Here is a 20,130-nt window from a genome sequence, read left to right as displayed (position 1 = left end):
TCTCGTAATTGTGATTCAACTTGCACCACTATGGGAGTATGAACTGCATCTGCCAAAAAAAAAATGTTTTCTTACTGAGAAGCTTCTCATGGCTGCTTTGAAATTTGTTCGAAAGTACTTCAATATATTCATATTCATTCCAAAAACTGCGCCTCAGACCATGGTTATGGAATCCAAGCACACTACTCAGCTTACAAAAGAGTATTTAGTAAACGAGGGTTAAACTCACAATTTGACGATTATCCTCTCACTCCTTTTGTGCAGCCAAAAGCTTACATAAAACCTCTTTCTAATTTCCAGCATTCATTCCTCACTGAAGAAAAGCTCCTCAACCCAACCAAGGACATTCCAATGCAATATTTTTAAAGTTAAATCAATGTTAAACTTTAGCAGCTGTTCTTTACATTACGGTGTATGTAATCTTATTCAGCTGGAAGTATGTAAACTCGAACACCATAGGCCATATTTCCACTTCTATTTGCTGTTATGATTCTTGCATCTGTCGTAGCAGCTGTTCGTTGATATTGTGGATTTGGTGTTCGGCTAACTGTCTGCCGGTTGACACTTGTGCTGTGTTGGGTGACAGCAATTTAGCCAGTTTGCCGGCTGGTCATTGCATAGTCGGCTAAAGGACGTCGGTGCGTGTGAAGGTGTCGTCTCTTAATGCTTTCCGCATTAGAAAAGTTGTAAACACATTGAATTGAAAAGGAGAGTAAACAGTAAAGGTAAATGACTGCTTACCAATAAGTGGCATGGCCGCGGGCATAGTTACGAGGTGTTGCTTATGAGCGTTTATTGTTTACAAATTTGTGTGCTTGTTAAAAATGAAAATTAATAGCGATAAACTTTAATTTGAAGAATTTAATGAATTTTTTAAGACAATGTAAAAAATGTGAATTACGTTTTCATGAAAGTGTATTTGCAAAAATGTATGCTTAGAAGCTACAATATTTCGTTGCGGAAAGTGTTAGAGTGAAAAACTGTGCAATTTAGATTTAAAAAAAAACAGGTTCACGCATTTAATGTGGAAATTACACGAATTTATTTAATGTATTATTGTTGATAGAAAATTACGAAAATATATGCGATATATATAAACATAAATTATAAAAAGCACTACTAACAAGAAAAAAGCTATTGCCATCAAAAAGGAGTTCAAAGCACCAGCATTAATTATTTTGGGATTAAAAAGTCTTCAAAGGTATGTATGTAATTTAAAAAATTTTGTGATATATTACCTTTGCTTGTTAATGATTGCGCCACTATGGAAAATTTTTGTTTAAGAAATTTGTTTTTCTTTAATCGATAAACAACAAAGTAGGAGTTATAACTTTTATAAAAACAGACGAAAAAATTTTTTGTTTGTTTTTTTAGTCATAAATGAAAGCAGAAATTTTTCTTTTGTTTAGTAAGTAAAAAAAATTATAAGTTGGGCTTTTAATTATGATTTGTTAGTAAATACATAATGAAATAAAATTATATGTTAGATACATTTTTTTATTGAATTTATTTAACATTTTTTTTGTATTGGCCTATTAATAAAGGATTCAAGGATCGATTCGGGCTCAAGGCCAGAACAATAAATTTTTTTTTTTAATTTTTCTATAATTCGAAAATTTTATATTTGTTTTTGAAGTAGTTTTTTAAATAAAATTCTATTTTTTAAGTTATAAATAATAGTTAAAATAGCTTTTTAGAAAAAATTAAAGAAAACAATATTTTTTTTGTCATTTTGAAAGTAAAAATTTAAGTAAACCTTAAATAAAATATTTCAAATTTTACTCACTCTTTTTAAGTTCTAATTTTTTGAAATTTAAAGATATCAGACATGGCTTGAATTAAAAAAAAAATGGTTCTTCTATGGAACATTTTAATTTTAATAAAATAAAATACAATTAAATTAAATTTATATTTATATTTATTTAGTTTATATTATTTTAGTTTATTTTAATTTGATTTAATTTAACTTAATTAAATTAAATTTAATTTAAAATAAATTAACAATTTAACAACCTAAATTAATTTAATTTTACATTATTTTATTTAATTGAAGTTAATTGAACTGAAATTGATTTTGAATAGAACTGAATTTAACTGAGTTGAATTACATTGATTTGAATTTAATTAAATAAAATTGAATTGAATATTATTGAATTGAATTGAATTTGATTTAATTTTGTTTTATTTTATTTTATTATAGTTAGTTGAATTGAAATTTATTTGATTTGAATCGGACTGAATGCAAATGAATTGAACTTTATTGAATTGAATTAAAAGGAATAAAAAGCGTTTATACACATATGAAACAGGAAAACAAGTTGACTTAAAATATTCTCTTGCCTTCCTTAATCAGTATATTCGGTAAAATGTGCACTGGGTATTAAACTATTTTCCATTTCAGAATACTGAAGAGTTATTTACCATTTGAATTGCACTCACGTAAATGAAGCTTAAAAATCTCATTAGCATTACCGTTGCTGCTTTGATATTAGATAAGAGGAAATGAACGATAAAAAGATAAAATAACTTTTTTTATCAGTTGCAATAAATAAATTAATGAGCTTTTTGATTAAAACATAAAGTAACTGAATGCTCCCGTGTCGTAAACAAAGCCTAAAGATAACTCGCCATATTTATTATCATCAAAACTACAATTAATATGTTTTTAGTGTACGACCTGGTGCATTTATGCCATGGCCTAGGGTATTTTTTTTTTTAATTTGCAGATTCATGACAAGATGTTCGAATGGTTAAAACGGATGAGTTTTAGTGAGCTGCATTTCCTCACCTTGTGTCAGAAGCAGACCTAGCCTCTGCAATCAGATGTCTGCTAGGATGTCCAGGCATTTAAAAGAACCCATTTATTCAGTATTTTGATTCTCTCTTTTATGGGGAGTATTCCCAACTCACTGTATAGATTATGTTCTAGATACATCAGAAAACATCCCGTAGAAGGTCTGTGGATGGTGCATTTATAGGCTTGCAACTCCTTCTAGTATGTTTTCTTTGCGAAAATATCTGAGAGCGCAGCACAAGCGCCGATGGCCAATTGCTTTATACATAGGTAGCGATGAGGTTTTTTTATCTTTGTTTCAAGTGCTGCGAGTGAGGGACTTGAGGAATTTGTTACGGCTCTGACATTTAGCTACAATTGCGGCTGCATTCTCACCAAAATGTAGGTCCTGATCGAATGTCACACCATGTTCTATTGGATGTAAGACAGTCGGTAACGTAAGGCTTTTGATATGGATATCCAATATGGCCGACATTTGCTTTGTGTATGGTGTAAGGTCGCCGTATATTTGGTCGGTGACAACGTCAGATTGCGTAAGGTGACGAAACTGGCGAAACTAGAGATATAGTCGTTTACATTGTGACGAATATTAGTAACGCTATGTGATACTCACATTACTAATCTGATACTAAATAAATAAAGCAAGCTGCCATCTACATAAACGAATCAATCATTATGTCTACACATATGTACTTACACGCAGCTGAGAGAAATGCACAAACACATGCATATATTTTATCTGAGATGCGCACAAAAGTAGGAAATCATTTTTGGAAGTATCACTCACATATACACGCGCATATGAGAAGCTATAACGTGCATCTGTAGTTGTAGCTGGTAATTTTATAGCTGGTAACTAAGTTATATTCTAGAAACGCCTAGAAATATGCGAACGAGGAAACCGAAGAGTATAAAAGAGCGCAAGCTGAGCAATCATAGAATCAGTTTGCTTTAAGCACGCCACCTGTTGAGAAGTAAAAGTGTTATTGTGAAAGTAGTCTAATAAAGACCATTTTGCATTATTGAATATTGGAGTTATTTATTCAACAGGTTAGTGATTCGAACTTTAGCAGAAGGTTGCAAATGAGAGGAGTTGCACTAAATTCGTTACAATATTATTGCACAGCTCATCAATGGGTGGGCTTCAAACTGTACGAATTAAATTAGAGCGAGTATAGGACACCATCACGTGGCATCCCTTGTTTAACTGGATTTAGATGTTTCATTCCTGTATCGCAACGATGCCTGCCGTACAGACGGAAAATTTGCAGTCCACCTTTTGAGATTAGGAGGAAGATGGAACCCCTCCAAATCTTGCAGTAACGTGCCGTGGTTGACTGTATTAAAAGCTTTTGGTAAGTCTAGCGATACGGGTTTTATTCTGTGGTGGGGTTTTTGATTCCATCGGCAGTTTATTTACTTTGGTAATAGCGTTCAGAGGGGTGGCGGTCTATATGTTTTCGAAAGCCATGCTGGTGATTGGTAAGTCGCAGGTTTGTGGTGAAATAGGGGAGCAGAATGGATTCGATTGTCTAGGCTACTGGCGAGTGCAGAGATATCGGACGATATGATTCTACGTTAGCTGATTTATCAGGCTTTAGTAGCGGTACCATCCTCGCCATTTTCCATTTTTCGGAGATGACGAAGTTGTACAAAGGCTAGTTGAAGACATGCGCTTCATATTTGAATCCCTCATTGCCAAGCTTTTTAAGTATAACGCAATTTTAATGGCTTCATCAACCTCTTTGGCGGCGATGCTTATAGGAGTCACGCTATGTTTTGGGGTTTATGTGCGTGTCTGATGGCTTGCCTTTTAGATTTGTCGACCGAGGAATGCGATACATATTGCCGGCAAGAAGCGCTAGCACATTTTTTCGCAACCGATAGCACCTTGTCGCCAAAGACGATGGATATTTTGCCATTTTGCTTTGTCGGATTTGAGTGGGACTTTATGGTTGACCACAACTTCATAACACCAGCTGAGGGGTTACAGTTCTTTGGATGTTCATTCCATTTCGCCCGCTTGCTTTATCTACAAGCTATCTTATGCGCAAGCTTATGGCGGTAATTTGAGGGTCCCAGAGTCTTACTGGAATAAAGCGACCCGATTCAAAAACCTTGCGAGACATTTCACTTGACGGACATTTTGGGGGGGTTAAAAGAGTGTATAATTTAGAGTCGTCTCACTTTGCTTTTTTGAAGTTGATGAAAGAGTATGGGGAGGCGGTCGGATGCTAATGTTAGCATTGGCTGCCACTTGATGCAAGCCGTGTGCTAACGATGTTGATGTCTGGCGAATTATCACAGTTTCTAACTGCACGTTTGCGGCGCCCCGTTCCCCGTGCAGAACGTGGTGTCGTCTTTTCGATTAGGCAATATCTTTCATCTGTGTTAAGGTTCTTATGGGCATTGCTTTGCTTCTTATTTGCTTTCAGAGACATTGGCTGTAAGTCAAAAGACATTTTCCACTAGAACTTCCCTTTCCCCTTCTTATTCTCGACATTTGATTTTTACTTTCGCTTAATTTTTTATTTTTGGTTTCTTGTTTTATTTTCTCTCCCATTTGTAATTTCTTACGTTTTATCTACTCCAATTTCATCGAACTGTAGCACAAAAAGTATTTTAAATTTTGCTCGCTGCTCTACTGATCACTGTATATCAATGCATTAATCAGCATTTGAGAAATCACCTTGTTGTTCAGCAGAAGCAGTAGCAACTTGAACAACAACAAAATTTCAGCACTTTGAACAGCAATAAAAATAAATTGTTGCAGTTAAAATGTGGTAATAGAATTACATTTCTTCACTCTAATCGACTCAAAGATTTTGCGAATGAGTGAGTGGTAAATGAGTGCGAACAAAATTGCATGTCCAATTCAATTTCGTTATGCTACCCTGCAGTAAATCGCACTGCTTTTGAACAAGATCAAAACTATCGCATTAAGAGTTGGTACTAGTTCCGCCCATTTCGAGTGCTTTCAACTTATGCTTTTAACATTGTGATGTCCTACGAAATGGCGATTGACTTTTGGGTACTTTTTTATCGCGTTCTCAACTGGTTCAGACGAACGTGGTTTTTATATACTCACTGCCTATGCACTGTTGGTATAAGTGTGCTTCTAGTGGTCTCGCTGTGCATTCGACTGGCATCAGTTCGACGGTGGTCATTATATATGTAGTGCGAAACTGTCGCTTTGAGTAGCTGTCTTCTATTTTTTCTGCGGGGTCGCTTTGGATTGAAATAACTTACGTGACGTAAAGGGACGACGTAAACATTTCCATTTAGTCAATAGGATTGTGGATTTTTTTAATACCAGTACTTACGTTGTGGAACGTGCGTTTAACTCTGAACGGAGTGTCAAAGTTGCCGGGGTTGCTGCTATCGGTATCGACATAGGGATGCAATAATTAGCGAAAAAAGAATCTGAACTTCAGATATGGGTTGCTGTGATGATAAATTTTGTCAGACGCATTTAGTATGAAAGATAGAGTGCATTATATTGGACCTATCGAGAATTTTACAGAAGTCGTCGAATAGGGTACCCAAAGACGCGTAGTTATATAAACATTAAAAGTCCAAGCACGGAAGTCTAGTTTTTGGACCCGTTCAAAAGTTATCCGCGAAAAACAGCACTACAGCTACTACATACCCTACTACACTACAGTTTCTACACTATTTTGTACCAGAGCAGTACAACGTTGTAGAATAGCATCCACAAAATATGAGATAGTACAAGCATTATGGTCAGGTGAGTACAGCTGTAAACGAGCAGATGATACATAACTTACTTGTAAACCTTTAGAATGTGTCCAGTCAATTAAAACCACACATAGACTGAATATATCCGTAGTGTTACCAGAATTTGTTTGACTACCACAAGGAGGTACCAGGACTTATGTTATAGAATAAGTTCGTCCTCTTGGCAAATGGTAGCAGTTTTCTATGACCTAGCTTAATTGCTGCCTCGAGATCGATCTGGCAACTCTGTCACCCCTAATAGCTGGAGCCTTGATCTGCCAAGCGCCTGACACGAACACAGAACGTGCTCATCCGTTTCTAAATGCAGCTCGCACTTACTACACCTGCTGTTCCTGACGAGACGCCAGAACTCAATATCTACACAGTATGCCCTTCGTGAGCTTTTATTATTCTCTTTTCAGAGATATGAGCCACTTTTTGAGTTGCACATGATGTCAGAAAACTTGCAGCCCCGCATTGTCGTCCACATCTTTCCTGTTCGACGTATCCTATGTAACTCCTGTCTCCTTTTGATTTCTCCTAAACCGATTGGGACGTCTGTCGTCGATTCAGCGAGTGTTGCACGCTCTGGAGGGATTTCTGCGGCAGGATTGAATCCACATCCGCGGCCTCCCGGTTAAGGAAGGTGCTATCGAAATCTCCAACTCAGCTAAGTTACGTCCAAAAACCGGATGGGCACTGTACGGACTCCAGCGCCGAAACCATAAACTTGCTAATGGATACGCACTTCCCAGCAAGTATGGGCGTGTCTTCAAGTATTGTCAGCGGAGGGTCACCTAATGATCAGCTAATAAGCGAAATCACAGATGGTAAAAGGATAGATTGGGCTTTACAGGCCTTCAAGCCCTATAAATCGCCGGGGCCGGATGGAATTTTTCCGGCTCAGCTCCAGTATACTGTCGAACTTATAAGGCTCTGGATTAAAGGGATGTTTATAGGTTTTCTTAGGCTAAATTACGTACCAGTATCGTGGAGGGAAGTCAACGTGGTCTTTATCCCCAAGGCAGGGAAACCCTCCCACTCTAAACCAAATGATTATAGGCCTACAAGCTTATCTTCTTTTCTGCTTAAAGCGCTTGAAAGACTTCTAGAGGAACACATCAGGAGAAGGATTGAGCCGTCGCTTCTTTCGCAAGCACAGTATGCCTATACTAAGGGCAGGTCAACTGACACGGCCTTGCACTCACTGGTATCCGCTATCGAAAGGTCACTAGACCTCAAGGAATACACATTGGTGGCATTTCTATATATAGCGGGTGCTTTCAACAACGTTCTCCCTGAGTCCATCACCTCGGCGCTGACCGATCTGGGGGTGGACGGGTGCCTGGTGGAGTTTATATACAATCTGCTTACGCGTAGGCAGATTAGAACTGAGCTAGGTGGATGCGTGATCCGCAGACCGGTCGGCAGAGGCACTCCGCAGGGAGGTGTTCTCTCTCCGCTACTTTGGGTGGTATCGTCAACCAACTACTCCGCCTCATGGAATCTGAAGGTCACCAAATGATCGCGTATGCTGATGACATCTGCGTCACCATGCGGGGAAAATTTCCGCAAACTCTTTGCAACCTAATGGAAGGGACGCTATCCAAAAGTTCGCGCTCGAAATACTTCTAGAGGACCACATCAGGAGGAGGATTGCACTCACTGGTATCCGTTATCGAAAGGTCACTAGACCTCAAGGATTACACTTTGGTGGCATTTCTAGATATATCGGGTGACTTTAGCAACGTTCTCCCGGAGGCCATAACCTCGGCGCTGACCGACCTGGGGGTGGACGCGTGCCTATTGGAGTTTATATACAATCTGCTTACGCGTAGGCAGATTAAAACTGAGCTAGGTGGATGCGTGATCCGCAGACCGGTCGGCAGAGGCACTCCGCAGGGAGGTGTTCTCTCTTCGTCAACCAACTACTGCGCCTCATGGAATCAGAAAGTCACCAAGTGATCGCGTATGCAACTGACATCTGCGTCACCATGCGGGGGAAATTTCCGCAAACTCTTTGCAACCTAATGGAAGGGACGCTATCCAAAAGTTCGCACTGGGCCACAGCCACAGGCTTGGAAGTCAACCCGGATAAAACCGAGCTTGTCCTCTTCACGAGGAGGTACAAAATACCAAATATAACACCGCCAAGAATTGGGGGTACGTTTTTAGCGTTTAACGATCGAGTCAAGTATTTGGGAGTAATTCTGGATAGGAAGCTATTATGGAGTGACCATATAGTGGAGCGATGCAAGAAGGCAGCAGCAGCAAGATAGCAATTGGCACCTCCTGGGGATTCTCCCATACAGTCATTGTGCGCCCGATTCTTCTTTATGGTGCCTTGGTCTGGTGGCCTGCACTAGCTGAAACTACCTATCTTAAGACGCTTCAAAAGGTGCAACGGAGTTCGGAGCTCTGCATCGCCGGGTCTCTCGGCTCCACTCCACGAGGTGGTTTGACCCGCTTTAGGCAGGGTAGGGGTCCTCTTTGAGACCGTATAGTGTATTACAATGGGCCCACTGGTGGCCTAAGTAGTGAGCTGTTACCATAGTGTTCAGCTCAGCCCTTGCAACCTAACCTAATCTAACCTAACTTTGCCAGAGCCATAAAGCACGTATTCTGAAATCTTATGTTTATCGCATGGTATATTCATTAACGAGGAAAGTTTAAAGCTAAGAATAAAATTTGAGCTCAAGGCATTTGAATGTGTCACACTCTCATTGCAAACAATAAAAAATATATATATATATTTTTTTTTTTTTTTTAAATAGCAAATATATACATTTACTTATAGATAACACAAAAATACATATCGCCATTTCGACTTCTAATGGGAATATAATTATATCTCACCATTCTGCGTATCTATCTATCCATCGTATAGTTGCACGATTTAGGGCTAAAAAACCACTAGCACCGTTGTAATTATGTGTGAACACCGCACAAAGTCGACCACCCATAACGGCCGGTGCCCCAAAATCTCCATCATGAGAAATCAATGGGGTTACCAGAGTATGTCCCAGTATGTTAAGAAATTCAAAATTTGAATCACTGAAAGAATGCATTTTACATTGGAGTGTATCCGAAGGGTTCCCATTTGCAGTTGTCCAACCCCATCCACAAACTTTCATTTGAACAGCGCAAGGCCTTTCCATATTGCAGCCGCATCCTATTGTTTGCACTGTTGGTCTCGCGGTAAACGGTGAACTCAATATAAACAACGATAAACGACAATCACCCAATCCTCGTTCACGAAATAGAAACGCCACATTGTTAGTTTGTCTATGGTAGCTTATATCACGTAAATTCGCTACGCCAGCTATAACAGTGAATAAGCTCAAATTGTTCCTATGGCAATTTTTAGCTGAAATCACCTTATGCAAAGTAATTAGTGAACCAACGCATATGTAATCCCGTATAATGTATTGAAACCAAGTGACGATTATTCTGTATATTCGCATTACTGCCATCTAATATGCGATTTTCCGAATTCGTGAAAGTCAAAAGGTGGCTAACCATGACAAGCGAAAGAGCGAAATAATTGCAAAACTTCATTTTAGTTGAATTAAGTATAAACTACATCAAGATCAATTTTGTGGGCGCTATTTATACTTGGTTGGGTCTTGTGAATAAAAAATAAGCAAACACGTTTACTTCTAGATTCCAGGAATTCGAACAATAAAAACACTTCCTTATTTGAGTTAAAGCAATTTATGGAAGGGAATATTTTTATTTTTTTTATCACTCAACCCATTTATCCTTAAGTAAATTTTTGGTTAGAAGTGCCTAATTAAAATTTCAATGCCTTAATAATGCAAAATACCAAAATACAGCTTTCTAAACTGGGCGTTATTTATACAAAGTCGGGTAGTGTGAATAAAAAACCAGTAAAGGTGTCTAAGTTCGGGTGCAACCGAACATTATATACTCAGCGTGAGCTTCAATTGTATATCTAATTTCAGAAAAATTATTTTCTACTTAACACGTGGTACCGCCCGTCTCCCCATTTCCTCTTAAAATAAAACTTGATAAGGGAAAAATCATTTATTCAAAACTATTTTTTGCTAAGTTATAGCTTATTGTTCTAATCTACGACCCTTTTAAGCTTGTTTTGTATCCAAGTTGCCGTGGTCGATCCCATCCATTTTTACTAGAAATAATTTCTGCTATAAGGAAAATATGTGTGATATGTTAATTTCTCTTCGAGTTATGGCTCCCGAATTGCTTAGTTATAAAAAGAGGCGGTGCCACACCCATTCTCAAACATTTTACTGTTTTTCAATTTAATGTTATAATTCAATTTAGAAAGGAAAATTCTATTGATACAAAGCTCTCTTTCGCTAAGGTATAGCTTATTATTTTCGTCTACGACCCTTTGCAGAATCTTTTATATAAAAGTGGGCGTGGTCTTTAACCGATTTCGACTATTTTTTTAGAAATATTTCCTGCTATAGGGAAAATTTGTGTACCCAATTTTATTACGATATGTAATTTTTCTTCGAGTTATGGCTCCCGAAACATAGAAAATTGCGTAGTCATAAAAGGTACGGTGCCACGACCATTTTATATATTTTTTTCAAATTTTTATCAAGAGTTTCAATATCAGTCCACACGTCAAATTTCAACATTCTAGGGGTATTGATTACTAAATAATCAGATTTTTTGCGTTTTCCAAATATTGTGGCGTGGTTATCGTCCGATTTCGCTCATTTTCAATAAAAATATATTCTGGGTCCAGATAAGTTAGTGTACCGAATTTGGTGAAGATATCTCAATATTACTCAAGTTATCGTCTTAAGGGACAGACGGACGGACGGATCAAATCAAATTTTTTGATGATTTTGATATATGGAAGTCTATATCTATCTCGATTCCTTTGTACCTGTACAACCAACCGTTATCCAATCAAAGTTAATATACTCTGTGTGCAAATTACGCTGAGTATAATAAGCGAAAACGTTTACTTCTAGATTCCGGGAATTTGAACAATAAAAACACTTCCTCATTTGAGTTAAAACAGTTTATAGAACGGAAAGTTTTTATTTTTTTACACTCAACCCATTTAACCTTGATTAAGTTTTTTTCAGAAGTGCCTAATTAAAATTTCAATGCCTTAGCTTAGTGATGAAAAATACAAAATATTTATACAGCTTTTAAAATGCCGTTATTTATACATAGTTGGCTCGTGTGAATAAAAAATAAACAAAAACATTTCATTTTAGATTCCTCATTTCACTTCCTCATTTGAGTTAAACCAATATATAGAACCAAAAAAATTTTTTTTATCACTCAACCCATTTAACCCTGTGTACATTTTTGGTTAGAAGTGCCTAATTAAAATTTCAATGCCCTTAATGATGAACAAGTAAGGAAGGCTTAGTTCGGGTTTAACCGAACATTACATACTCAGCTGAGAGCTTTGGAGCCAAAATAAGGGAAAATCATGATTTAGCAAAATGAACCTAGGGTAACCCTGGAATGTGTTTGTATGTCATGGGTTTCAAATAAAAGTTATTAAAGAGTATTTTAGAATGTGTGTTGTACGATATGGGTATCAAATTAGAGGTATTAATGAGGGTTTTAAAAGGGAGTGGCCCTTAGTTGTATATGTGAAGCCGTTTTCGAGATATCGACCAAAATGTGGACCAGGGTGACCCAGAACATCATCTGTCGGTACCGCTAATCTAATCTAATATCTAATATATATTATAAATGGGAAAGTTTGGATGTTTGGATGTTTGTCCAGACCCTTGTCTTTGTGACTCAATCACTCAAGAAATTTGGGACAGAGATAATAGTCTACTGGCGAAATTTTTTTCGAACATGGGAATAACTACTTTTTAACACTTTTTACACATTATAACTTTACGTATACTGACCTTCACCAATATTACAAACTCAATGGGTGAAATAAGTCGAGGGCTTACAAAATGAGCAGTGATACAAACTCCCACCCTCCCCCCCCCCTCCTCTCCCCCTCTGATGTAAAATTTATAGATTGTTATAACTCAATGTACATTTTCTCCTAAATCCATAATTTTTGGTATCTGACTCATACAGATCGAGATCTAAACGATTTTGTAAAAACGATCAGTGGTACTCTCCTCCTCCCGCCATCCGCCCTCCTACAATTGTTTTTATTAGCACGCTTTTATTAGCATTACCTGCGTGTTCTTTCTTTCATTCGCTCCAGCGCGCCTGCTGCCTTATTAACATGGTTTTATAATTATCTTCACCCTATTTGTAATCCCGTTAGGTTCATATCGAGACCCTTCCGGGTTCATTTCTGGATGGTTTTCGGGATCCGTCCGGGATCCCGTCGGGGTCATTTTGGGACTATTTCGGGATCATTTGGGGTGCCTTCCGGCATCATTTCTGGATGGTTTTAGGGATCCGTCCGGGATCCCGTCGGGGTCATTTCGGGACTATTTCGGGATCATTTGGGGTGCCTTTCGGCATCATTTCTGTATAGTTTTCGGGATCCGTCCGGGATCCCGTCGGGGTTGTTTTGAGACTTTTTCTCGACTAATACGGGATCATTTGGGGTACCTTCGGGCATCATTTCTGTATAGTTTTCGGGATCCGTCCGGGATCCCGTCGGGGTTGTTTTGGGACTTTTTCTCGACTAATACGGGATCATTTGGGGTACCTTCGGGCATCATTTCTAGATGGTTTTCGGGATCCGTTCGGGATCCCGTCAGGGTCATTTTGGGACCATTTCGGGATCATTTGGGGTGCCTTCCGCAATCATTTCTCGATGGTTTTCAGGATCCGTCCGGGATCCCGTCAAGGTCATTTCGGGACTATTTCGGGATCATTTGGGGTGCCTTCCGGCATCATTTCTAGATGGTTTTCGGGATCCGTTCGGGATCCCGTCAGGGTCATTTTGGCACCATTTCGGGATCATTTGGGGTGCCTTCCGGCATCATTTCTCGATGGTTTTCGGGATCCGTCCGGGATCCCGTCAAGGTCATTTTGGGACCATTTCGGGATTATTTGGGGTGCCTCCGGCATCATTTCTATATGGTTTTCGGGATCCGTTCGGAATCCCGTCAGGGTCATTTTGGGACCATTTCGGGATCATTTGGGGTGCCTTCCGGCGTCATTTCTCGATGGTTTTCGGGATCCGTCCGGGATCCCGTCAAGGTCATTTCGGGACTATTTCGGGATCATTTTGGGGTGCCTTCCGCCATCATTTCTAGATAGTTTTCGGGATCCCGTCGGGGTAATTTCGGGACTATTTCGGGATCATTTGGGGTGCCTTCCGGCATCATTTCTCGATGGTTTTCGGGATCCGTCCGGGATCCCGTCAAGGTCATTTCGGGACTATTTCGGGATCATTTGGGGTGCCTTCCGCTATCATTTCTAGATGGTTTTAGGGATTAGGTCGGGGTAATTTCGGAACTATTTCGCGATCATTTGGGGTGCCTTCCGGCATCATTTCTGGATGGTTTTCGGGATCCGTCCGGGATCCCGTCAAGGTCATTTCGGGACTATTTCGGGATCATTTGGGGTGCCAACCGGCATCATTTCTCGATGATTTTCGGGATCCGTCCGGGATCCCGCCTTGGTCATTTCGGGACTTTTTTGGGACTATTAAGGGATCATTGTGGGACCCTTCCGGGATCATTTCTGTATAGTTTTCGGGATCCGTCCGGAATCCCGCCGGGGTCTTTTCGGGAGTTTTTCCCGACTAATACTGGATCATTTCGGGTACTTTCGGACATCATTTCTGGATGGTTTTCGGGATCCGTCCGGGATCCCGTCAGGGTCATTTTGGGACCATTTCGGGATCATATGGGGTGCCTCCAGTATCATTTCTATATGGTTTTCGGGATCCCTCCGGGATCCCATCGGGGTCATTTAGGGAATTTTTCTCGACTAATACGGGATCATTTGAAATACCTTCCGGCATCTTTGCTAGATGGTTTTCGGGATCCGGCCTGGATCCCGTCGGGGTCATTTCGGGACTTTTTCTCGACTAATACGGGTTCATTTGGGGACCCTTTCGGCATCATTTCTCGATGGTTTTCGGGATCCCGTCGGGGTCATATTAGCATATATCCCCCATACAACCGATTTTTCAGAAAAGAGGATTTTTATCATATCTTCCTCAATTTATCAGATTGAAGCTTCAAACTTCACCACATGCTTTTGTATATTGCCCGTATGTTTGCCTAAAAAGATGGATGAGATCGGTTGTATATATAGCATATATCCCCCACAACCGATTGTTCAGATAAGAAGCTTTTCGTAATTTCTGCCCCATTTTAACAGCTACAGGCTTCAAGTTTCACCGAATGCTTACGTATGGAGCATTCATTGTTGCCTGAAAAAATTTTATAGATCGGTGGTATATATAGTTTATATACCATACAACCGATTGCTCAGATAAGAAACTTCGTAATTTCTGCCCCATTTCAGTAGCTAGAAGCTGCAAATTTTACCGAATGCTTACGCATAGAGCAGTAATTGCTGTCTGAAAAAAATCAAAGAGAGAGAATTTTAACAGATAGAAGCTTCAAATTGCATCAAATACTTACGTTAACGTCATATATTGTTGAGATAAGTGATTCATGGTCATATCTATTTCAGGTAGACCACAAAAAACGTGAAACCACAGCCGAGACTTTCCCGTCCTTGTTGATTCTTACTTTTTCATCATCCTGCACTTTTTCAGTAATCGCCTTTTCCTTTCTTCCTAATGTAATAATATTTGGCTCTATTTATTTAATGAAGTTTGCCCAATTTCCGTGATGGCTTCAAAATTTAATTTTCTTTTATGTATTTGAGACTCGCAAAAATTACATGAAATTTTGCGTAGTAAACAACATTAAAATTTTCTTTATTCTTTTTCGTCCCCTTTATGCTTGAAATGTTTTACGATAAAACTTGGCATACATATGTACATATATACAAAAGTATCAAAAGTGTTTAGACGGACGCATTTGCTGAGAAGTATGAATATTGTTTCCTCATATTATCGTATTTTAGTACTTTTTTATACCCAGCTGTACTTGAACACAGGGTATTAGAACTTTGATTGGATAACGGTTCGTTGTACAGGTATAAGGGAATCGAGATAGATATAGACTTCCATATATCAAAGTCATCAGTATGGAAAAAAATTTGATTAAGCCACGTCGCACAGTAGCGCCTTTTGAGTTTTTTCTTTGCAAAAATCATAACTTTAGAACCAATGAAGGTATTTTAAAAATTTTAAATGCAAATGAAAGCTAATTATTTGAAGTTTTAGTGTGTGAAACCTCAGAATGTCACAGATACAGGGTGCTTCAAAAATGTTCGTCAAAGTCGAAAACTTTTAGAAAAATACAAAAACAAAATATTTTTAGTAAAAAATAAAAAAAAAAAATGAGATTTGTATTATAATGACGTATTTAAGCATTAAATAAGATAAACTAATGATTTTTATAAGATAGCGTGGCACTGCCCACTTATGATAAAAAGTTGTAGCTAAGTAGTCACGTTATCAATAGCTACCCAAATCGATAGACGTATTGTTTCTTTTAAATGGCAATACTCTTATAAAACTCGAATGTCCGTTTTTGGTGCCACAATAACAAGGTCCTTCAAAATTCATCGTAAAATTTTACATGTTTTTTGTTTTTTTTTAATTTACAAGCCAAATATGTATTTTATTAATAACTAAAAGTTATTGAAAGTGGTTCAATGAAATTTTATTTGAGCTAGAGATTAAACAGCCAACGAATTTTGGAAAAGGGGAGTGGCACTGCCCATATATGCTAAAAAGTTTGATCTTAGTAACCGCTTTACCAATTTGTACCAAACTCGATAGAAGTATTGATTTCTATAAAAATTTAAAACTCGTTTGAAGGCGAAATGCCTAAGCTTTAAAATAAATTTGATAAACTTTAGAGAAATGCAATAACGAAAAGTATATATTTATAAATTACTAAATTAATTAATTCTTTTATTTGAAATAAAAAATTAACTTGTACATAGATATCTTATTTTTCAATAAAGTAACAAAATTGATTAGTAAATCTATTTTTCATTGTTGTGATAAGAAGTGAGAAACTTATTTTATCTTAACATAGTCATCGTCACTGGAACATATATCTAACAAGGCAACCATTTCTGAGCTATACGCATCTGTAAGATCTTTTTGTGTTCTTACATACCTCATAGATGATATGACTGGATCAGAAGAGGTAGCTAACATGTTGAAAAGGTATTCGTTTTGTCTAACTCGTGATACTTTGCAGGTGTTCATACATCTATAACTTTTGTAGTCCTTGTTCTTAGATTCTTGAGCTTCTTAGGACAATTCTCCTAATGGTAAGCACTGGTACTCTATTATATCTTTTCCATGTGCTAAAATTTTGTGTACCGTTGGTGTAAGTTTCTTCTCAGGATACTTTTGATGCAGCAATTCTGTAGTTTTAGATGCATGTTCTCCAAATTTGGGTCCACTAACTGGTTCATGGCAGTTTAAAATATTTAAAATTACTCCCAATCTTTTCACAATATCTCTATCAACTGCTGTTATGCGAGCAGTCACTTCATCGTTTTCAAAAAATCTTCTTGAGGAGTTACCATCATTTATATTTCCGTATCCATACTTTGGACAGTCAACTCTAAGGCCAATCTATTTATAAAATGCATCCTAAATTATTTTTTTTCTCCTGTTTTGTTTCTCCTTACATGTAGTGTTGTCGTCGAAAACTTCTCCTTGTTGTGGTAGTGTATAAGCCAGCTTCAAAACAAATTCCATACGTCTTATCCTAGCATGCAAAGGAGATATTAAGTATTCATAATTTAGTTCGCCAGTTATTGAATCATCAAGATTTTCAAAGTCCTTTTGGCTCTTCTTACAAATTGGACATTTCATTGTAGATGTCGTATTTGTTATTAAATTCAAAACTTTTCCATCGACCATTGTTAAAAGAAAATCATGCTTTATTGTAATGACATTCCCCTCTTCAATTTCAATTATTGTTGGTTCTAATTTGGAAATTTGATTTTTTATATCACTCACTGTAGCTTTTATGAGTTCCAAAGACTCCTTCTCGTATTTAAATAATATCGGGCGGCACAATATAGTTGCTGACGGACGTGGATTTTTCCAATATTCTGAAGCTTCATCTTTTAGTCGTAATGGAGCAATAGAAGCCATAAACATATTACTACCTGTAATTGTTTCATCGGCTACATTTATTCTTTGTTTATATGCGCTTTGTCCTGATGATCCATCACAGCCCCACTTAGTTATCAATGCTAGCTCCTTTGGCAGTGATTTCAACTTTTCTTCAGTAAGGCTTTGAAGGAGTCATGTAGACGTATGATCCATTAGGTTTTGTAGCGCAATTTCAGCTGATACTTCGGTTATTTTGGGACTTGGAGGAACTGCTTCTTTCTTGGCTTGAGTAATTTTTTTGTATCCAGGTAAAATATCTGCATTACGTTGCAATAATGACTTACGCAATATAATATATTTTTTCTTCGTTAAACCGAGATCTATAAACAGCGCCAAAGATTCTTCGGGAGTGCATTTCCTAGGTAGCACATTTGGTGGTGTGGGGATGCGGTTTTTAATCCTCATCAGTCGCACTGGACTTGCTACCTCAACTGCTTCTGTTATATGAGACTTCACGTTTTCTTCATCTTTTTTATATTTAATAGCCAGTGCTTCTGAAAGATGAGTCGTGGCCATAGCTTTTGTGGTATCAGACAACTTCCTTTTCCTTGTGTAGGTAGAACACTCTTCTATGGGTTTTGTTGGTCTCCCTCTAGTTGGATTGGTTGACGTGCTAGGCGTTTCTTCATCCAAAAAAGTTTTGTCAGCTAGCCACTTTTCATGCTTACTTAGAAATTTTGAATTGTTACGATAGACGTCCTTCCATTTTCTTTCTATCATATTGTATTGTAAACCAATTTTTTTTTCCAGGCCTTCCTTTTCTTTAATGCTTGTTTCACTCGCTAATTCTCTCATAATAGCCTCAACGAAGTCCCGTCTTGACTTTGTAGATTTAAACACCGCAAATAGGTTCGAGTTTTCTAGATATATATTAGAATTTGCTTCGAGTGTATCTGACTAAATATTAAACTGTCAACTATATTTAAAAATACTATTCACCTTTTTTAAGTAAACAGAATACTTAGTTCCTTAAACTCCAAAAGACGAACGATAATGTGCATTGTATGATGGATAGCTTTATATACCTACTCAAATTATTAAAATGAATTTCAGGTATACAATTCGTAACTAAAAAAATGTATGTTGTTAACAAGTTCCAATAACAAAAACGACCTTACGGCCGTACTGAATTATATATACCTGCTCAGGCGCGTATTTATTTATGCCCACGGTTGTTTAACTTTATTTGATGTAAAAAGTGAAGTTGCAGCTGGACGCATGTAGACTTTATGAATTTAGGTAACTGAATATTTCACAAATAACTACTGTTAATTTGACGGAGCACATATTTTAACATTTTTTTATTTTTTCCATCAAAATTTTAAAAGGGCATAAAAATAGGTATTTCGAAAAACAGGTATATCCGCCAACTTTTACCAAAAAAAAAAAAAACAATTTTTTTTTTGTTTCAATCCTAAATTAAATTATCTTTAATATCTATACAAGAGAACGACAACTCACAATACCATTTTAAATACAACGAAAACAAGTAAGGAAGGTTAATTTCGGGTGTAATCGAACATTACATACTCAGTTGAGAGCTATGGTGACAACATAAGGGAAAATAACCATGTAGGAAAATGAACCGAGGGAAACACCGGAATGTGTTTGTATGACATGTGTATGAAATGGAAGGTATTAAAGAGTATTTTATGAGGGAGTGGGCCATAGTTCTATAGGTGGACGCCATTTAGGGATATAACCATAAAGGTGGATCAGGGTTGACTCTAGAATGCGTTTGTACGATATGGGTATCAAATGAAAGGTGCTAATGAGTATTTTAAAAGGGAGTAATCTTTAGTTCCATAGGTGGACACCGTTTCGAGATATCGCCATAAAGGTGGACCAGGGGTGACCCTAGAATTTGTTTGTACAATATGAGTATCAAAAGAAAGGTGTTAATGAGTATTTTAAAAGCGAGTAATCCTTAGTTCCATACGTGGACGCCGTTTCGAAATATCGGCATAAAGGTGGACCAGGGGTGACTCTAGAATGTGTTTATATGATATGGGTATCAAATTAAAGGTATTAATTAGGGTTTTAAAAGGGAGTGGTGGTTGTTGTATAGGTAGTCGCATTTTCGAGATATCGCCATAAAGGTTGACCAGTGGTGACCCTAGAATTTGTTTGTACAATATGGGTATAAAAAGAAAGGTGTTAATGAGTATTTCAAAAGGGAGTAATCCTTAGTTCCATAGGTGGACGCCGTTTCGAGATATCGCCATAAAGGTGGAGCAGGGGTGACCCTAGAATTTGTTTGTACAATATGGGTATCAAAAGAAAGGTGTTAATGAGTATTTTAAAAGGGAGTAATCCTTAGTTCCATAGGTGGACGCCGTTCGAAGAAACCGCCATAAAGGTGGACCAGGGGTGACTCTAGAATTCGTTTGTGCAATATGGGTATCAAACGAAAGGT

The 20,130-nt window shown here is 37.7% G+C and overlaps 1 protein-coding gene across 2 annotated transcripts in view; it reads left to right on the top strand.

Moving 5' to 3' along the window:
* Positions 1-575: 575 nt before the first annotated feature.
* Positions 576-20,130, top strand: part of LOC137233912 (somatostatin receptor type 2-like) — a 120,116-nt gene continuing 100,561 nt past the window's right edge. The window contains exons 1-2 of one of the 2 annotated variants that reach the window (XM_067757451.1): positions 576-725; positions 1,067-1,201. The gene's annotated coding sequence lies outside the window, so the exon portion shown is untranslated. Of the gene's footprint in view, positions 1,202-20,130 lie in introns of both variants that reach the window. The other variant, XM_067757450.1, reaches the window with a different exon arrangement.

Source organism: Eurosta solidaginis, chromosome 5 (assembly GCF_040869045.1).
Source record: "Eurosta solidaginis isolate ZX-2024a chromosome 5, ASM4086904v1, whole genome shotgun sequence".
In the NCBI taxonomy this organism is placed as follows: domain Eukaryota; kingdom Metazoa; phylum Arthropoda; class Insecta; order Diptera; family Tephritidae; genus Eurosta; species Eurosta solidaginis.
This window is presented reverse-complemented; position numbering and strand designations above follow the sequence as displayed.